The sequence below is a fragment of the Alosa sapidissima genome, chromosome 12 (genome assembly GCF_018492685.1).
Source record: "Alosa sapidissima isolate fAloSap1 chromosome 12, fAloSap1.pri, whole genome shotgun sequence".
Classification (NCBI taxonomy): Eukaryota; Metazoa; Chordata; class Actinopteri; order Clupeiformes; family Clupeidae; genus Alosa; species Alosa sapidissima.
The window spans coordinates 2,480,728-2,487,475 of record NC_055968.1 but is presented as its reverse complement, the minus strand read 5'-3'; positions in this window follow the sequence as shown (position 1 = coordinate 2,487,475).

The following is a 6,748-nucleotide window of genomic DNA, read 5'->3' as shown; positions in this document are numbered from 1 at the left end:
ACTTCCTTCCTAACCAGGTTTACTTTTTTATCCAAGTGTTTTGTTCTTATGACTACAATTGTGAGAAAGACCATGAAAATGAGAATTCATGAGAGACCATGAGAATTCACTGTTTTTTTTTATGTTATTGCTGTTTTTTATGTTATGCTAAGCAAACCTTTAAGAGTTTTGGACAAATTGACTATATTATTCTTTTAACAATTATACAGTACGTATAAATATTGCCTTGCAATAATAATTGTCTTATTCTTTTTTATATGATTACACTTTGAAATGTATTCACCTAAGGAAATGAATCAACATTGAGAATAACCTTCAAAGTTATGGTAAAAAAGGATTTTCAACCACAGTCTTGAAAAGAATACCAGTTCCAGACTTCCAAGTATACAAATATGCCAATGGACTTCCTGTGGTCAATAAACATAAAATAGACACCACATCCTCATTTGTAGCGCATTTGGTTTAAAATTTTGTCATATTGAATTTAGGGAATTCAGGGTTCCTGATATACCTAATCATAAATGTAAGTATTCCTATGGGTTTCCCATGATAGACATCAAGTTTGTATTTGTATCTCATCTGGCTCAAAAGCTATATATAGCCGAATCCCTTTCAGGCGGCGGCCTAATTGGATTTGGCTGCTATCGGCTAAATAATTTCAGTATGCCCTCAGCTATGTCTGTGTCAATTTGGTGTTTGTAGATGAATTTGCACGAACAAAGGCCCCAAACTACAGCCAATACTGTTTTTTTGGACAGCGGCCATGTTGGAATTAAGGGAATAAGGTGTACCGGGTAATACATATTAACATTCCTATGTGTTTCCCATGATAAATTAAGCTGAAAAATATATCAAGTTTGTGTTTGTAACTGGTTCAAGAGTTATAGCCGGAACCCTTTTGGGGCAGCGGCCATATTGGATTTGGCCGCCATCTTGGCCCCAAGGGTTGCTGACTCCGGTGCCCTAGCTAAATCATTTCAGTATGACCTACATGTGTGCCAAATTTGGCGCTTTTAGATGAATTTGCGCGAAAATGTGCTTAAGGCCCCCCACTAGCAGGCAAATTTCCAAAATTAAAACAAGAAACCAATTAAGTGGACATCGGAGGAGCTTCCTGATATGGCGACGTCTTCGTCAAACGAAGAATATCAAGTCTGACGTAGAGCTTGCCATATTTCTCCACGACAGGTAGCCTAGGCTAAACTTAATCTGCATCGCTAACTTCAGCTAAATATGTTATGTGGTTAGAGAGGTATTTTTTGTTTTCACTGTTTCCGTAATGTGTAGCTGGGTCATGGTTGGAGAAACGTTAAAGCAGCTGAGCTGCAGGTCAACTAACGTTAGCTAAGTCTGCATTATATCTGGCAACCCAGAAGAGGCTCGAGTCTAAGTAGTCCTGAGAACGTTCACCAGTGTTTTGATTTTGGCCTACAGAACGTTCGGTAACAATCCTTCAAATCGCTCCTTTAAAGTTGAACGTGAGATTTTTACTGAGGCACAGCTTATAAATACTGGGGCACGTGCCCCAGTAAAAAAGGGTCTAGTGACGCCCCTCGTTCTACTCTTACGAGAATACTTTGATTTGTTTGTGGAAGTAATTACACATGAATGAGCACTATTTTGAAAGAAAAAATGGGTTTTGGCTAAGAATCAACCCAAAAAATGTAAACGCAATGTAGCTTTAACTTATAATAGTTATTTTACAACTGCCACTCCTGAAACAGATAATTTAAGTGAACTAAAGATTTTGAGTAAAGACTAATGTAGGCCTAAGCTTAATTTGTCTACAGCATCCACATTGACACAAATTAACCTGTTTAGTTATGTAAAAACTAGAATGGTTTAAGGCAATCGGTTTCCACACAATTTTCTAGTAATGTCAAAATTGTTTTGTTTTGGCAAGTAGCTAAAATAAGTTCCTTATAGACGAAGTAAGCTAAGATACCGGTAAGTCTCTTCAGGGTGAAGCAAGACCCCTCGGCTGGCGTGTCAGGGTCCAGTTCGCCCTCTCTGGACTTATTTTCCCCTACATTATCCCCTACATATTCAGTAGCCTATTCATTATTGAATGCTTAGCTGGAGTGATGTTTTTCCCCCCATCATCTTATTTTTAAAGCAGGCATACGTGCGGGCATGTAATTGGGCTGTGGGTTTTCTATAGGAATGGCATGTTTGAAAGGGCACTTCACTAGTAATTAATAATTTGTAATTATAGGGTGGTATACCTTGTCAAAAATCACAGAGACTTATTCCCCTTGAATGGTGCCGATTGACCAAAATTAGGGGGTCTGACCCAATGATTAATACATTCTCAACTTCGTAGCACCAGAGTTAAAATACTATGAGTATTTATTGTAGAAGTAGGCTATAAAACGTTGAAAAGTATAGTGATTAAGAACAACAAAATATTCATATTTTGAATTGAAATGGTTTTATTCTGCAGTATCACATAAGTGGGATTTATTCATGCAGAATGAATAGAATATGACAACCCAATCATTCACAGTACACTTAAAGTGCTTTATTTCCTTTTAGGAGAATGGAATTGACAATACTATTCAAAAAAGTAGTGGTTGTTGTAAAGGTACAATTCACATTATCATTAAAATCAGTACATCAGCTAGTTCTGTACCTCTATCAAAGGGGGCAATACAAGTCCATAATACAAGTAATCAATATGGGATCACTTCTTTAAAGCAATGCATATTAAATTACATACATTGTTTTAATTTATTTATTTTTTAAGATTACATGAAAATACAGAATATGCTGCAAGAGTTTGTTCGACAACTGAAGTACAGTATCATTGTGAATAATCTTTGCATTTGGGCATTGCGTGTTTTATCATAATTCAGACTCAGGGCATTTGTCTCTTTAATGTATATCTTTAAAACTGTCAGCTAAGTACAAATAAAAGACATCCACATTATTCCTGATTGTATTGCTTCTACTTTAGATGAACTGGAAATATAAATATGTCCCCATATCATGCTATATACTGCAAATAAAGGCAAGATAAAATATGGCTTCATTAAGAACAAAAAAAAAAAATATATTCAGCTGAAGGAAAATGTCATACAGACAACTTTAAAATGATATGACTGACCATCCATTTGATATACAAGGCAATCTAATTTTAAAATGGGTGATTTAGCTAACAAAGTAGCTCACCTTAGCATTTGGTAGTAAGACTGATTGAACGGACTGATTGCATAAAAAATCTCTGAACCGCACTTTAATGCAGCTCACTGTATCAGTACTTCCGTCTTGCCCTTTTCTCTGGACAAGTTCTAACTACGGAGACAGCCATTGTAAAAAAAAGCACACTGGACAGACCCATTCACTCTCCAGAAGGGAGGAGGCATAGGGGGTCACAACAAACATTGCTGAGGTTTTCAGGAAAGGACCTTTCTTTGATAGAGGAGTCTGTTGGTAAACAATAGCAATACTTAATTTAACATAATAAGTTGAACTATTCCTATTTACACTACAACAATAAATCTATTACTATGTAGTATTATTAAAGCTTTGGAAATGATCCATTTCAAATTAGCATTGCATTGCAGAACGCAAAGAAAAGGCAAATAGTAAATTATTTCTGTTGCAAACAAGTAGAATCCTGGTTAAGTTCTAACTGTTTTTCACTTTGTTGTAGTGGATGGATGTCTGGGGCACCAATCTGATTGATACACCAAATGAAATATGTACTGTGGAATGGAATCATATATCAAACATAAGTGGACCTATTATAAAATCACTGCACTCTCTCCCAATACATACTGTATTTGACCTACATTGTTAGGACATATACTGCCCCATTTCTGCAAAGTATACGTAAAACCTGCCCCATTTCTACATAAAACATGTACATAAACCAAGCCAAACTTGATGTTTTGATAGACATTTCCCAGTTATTTTGATTATTTATTGAGCTCAGCTTTAATGCCATGTCAAACAGTACAAAAAAGAGTCCTGGAGAAAGACCATTCAGCCAGTTACATTAGGTCCAAAGTGTGTTCTAGGCCTGGTCTTATCCTAAACTATACTGACAAATGCATACTTTGCATCCTGTAGCACCATTACTTTTTGTCCTGTGTAATTACAGGGAAACACATATATCCATCTCAAAACTGCAGACATATTTTTTTGAATACTTGGACTAGCCGGCTTTACATTCTGTTACTAATGATGGAAATAGATGCTCAGAGCAAACATTAGCTCCAGGCCTCTTCTAGGCTCTATGATCAGCAACTAATTTAACACGGTCCAGCTGTGCAATCAGTGCAGTTTCAAAGAGCTAACAATCTCTGCCCCCCAATTATATTGTGTTCACCCCATATTGAAGGGAAGTCAGACAATGCTGCATAAAATCTTGAAACAAATGTCCACACATATGACAGCTCATTTGAAAACCTGAATAGTACACAGAACTACTTCAAGAATGGAAAAAAAAAACACAAGTTAACAGAATTCCTGATATCCGTGGGGAATTCAGAACCACCAGCCTGGGGGATGATTTACACAGAGGTCATGTTGTATTGTCAAAGTTCTGACCTGTTAATACAATAGTGGACAAAGACACCTGAAAACATCAGTAGCTGTATTCCCGATTGTATTTTTAAGTCACTTTAGTGTGATTCACAGCTCTCAAAAATAGATTTATCACTGATAATATCCTTGGTTTTCAACCATTACATGACTGTCTTCTATTATCGCCTTGTCATTTGCTATATAAATAAAATAAGCATACCTAGGCTTGATACCAAAGCAATAATCATTCCTACAACCCTTTGATATCCCATCATTGCTCTGACAAGTATTTTGTGGTCCTATTGTCTGAGCTTTCTATTCTGAATTTATATTAAAATAAATGTGTACTGTGTAATGGTAGTGAAGGTAGAAACATCACACTGAGGTATGACATTTTTAAAGCAGCACAGATTTCAGATGAAGTTAAGTTTCAAGGATTTCTGCATACGAGTCCATACACAGCAGTTTGCCAGCACAACTCATATCACCAGATCTTGATTGTAGGACAATTTATTTTGTCTTTCTCTCTACTACTTCTCTTTGTTTTGCAGACAAGACTTGGTGCTTCAAAACATACGAAAATGGTTTACATGGACCATGACAGCACCTTGTCTAAGTTAGAGTCCATGGCACATTATTCAGAGAACTGACATTAACCACTCGTGCTAGGAGCAAGTCCGGTTCAGGTCTGTGCTGTCTACACAAGGTTATATCAGTCAAATACAATTCTTATAAAAAAACATGTGCTAATAACTGCCTAATACGTACGTTGATCTTTAATAATCAGGGTTGGGGTTCTAGTCTACAGTAATAGTTAAAGAGCTTCAGTGACTTACTGCAAATTTGTGATAAATTTGTAAACTTAGGAAATGTTTCATCAGTACTTTTCCAGGGCAATTGTCATAAACATGGACTATGCTAACTACAGAAGCCTTAAACTTGTTTAATTTAAAAGGTACAGTCAGTGATTGTGGAAGATTTGTTTATGTTTACAATAAAAAAAATGTAGCAGATGCTTTTGTCCAAAACAATATACATTACACAGTATTTTAACCAAGGACCAAACAGAATACATTGGAGAGGTAGCTCATCCCTCCCTTCAGTATTGCCAGAGAAACTCCAAAGTGTTTCTTATTTGTTCACACTTTGTTTCCAGTTTTCGGTGGGCTGCCTACAGAGACTGTTTTTTTTACAGTGTTCTCACGGGATGGGCAGCTAGCGGATCATGAGATGTTGGCTGAATGAAGTTGAAATTGTGTACGATAACTGACTGCACCTTTAACATTGTTAACCCCAGACCACCAACACAGAAAAACAGATATAAATTGAGAAGAAAAACAGTTCTTTGAGATTTTGGGCTCCATCTTGGCGATCTAAAACGTACGGTTACTGGTGAAAAGCTGAAATACATTTAGGGGTGTATCCAGTCCACATTCGGGGTGATTTTGCTATCAAACGCCGGGCGCTTGGCGCAAAAAGGTGGGTCTTATGTTTCTTAATCAGTCATGGGTGTGTTTTGGGCATAACATCCTTTAAACTAATGAAAATTACATCGGTCATTCCCTTTAACAGCAAGCAGCGCAACTTCAAACAGCGTATCGGTTTTTTGATAGTCAGCGGCGCATTTGAAGGAATCTGCTTGCACGCAAGACTGTATGGAACAGGGGGGTTTTCCAAGTACGTGGTTTAGTAACAAACCTGGGTAGGTTAACTCAGAGTAAGGGGTAAACCCACTGTATGGCTTTATTCTCCTAACAAAACAATGCCATAGGGCTCTTGTTGTAGGAGGTTTCCCACTTACTGAGTTAATTTACCCAGGTTTGTCACTAAACCACGTACTTGGAATACCCCCCAGGTATTTCACTAAACCATGCTTTACTAAAACCTAGCAGAGTATAGCCTACTGCACTTGACTATTATTTGAAGTCATTGGCAAAGTGAAACTAACCGTGGTCTCATAGTCAATGACAAAACAGTTCTACACAGTTAATTGCTTTCACTATTGACTGACAAGGGATTACCATCGAAAACATGAAAAAAGCAACACTTACCCCAATAATGTTTGAATGACTGAATAGAAATCCTAAGGCTATTTATCCTGCAGAGAAGTTGTTTGGGACTGCTTGCTAAGGGCTGCTTACATTTTGTGACCGTGCGTCTTCAGCTGTGCTTTAGATGCGCCTTTCACTATAGACCAGGTTTTTCTTGGTCAGTGGGG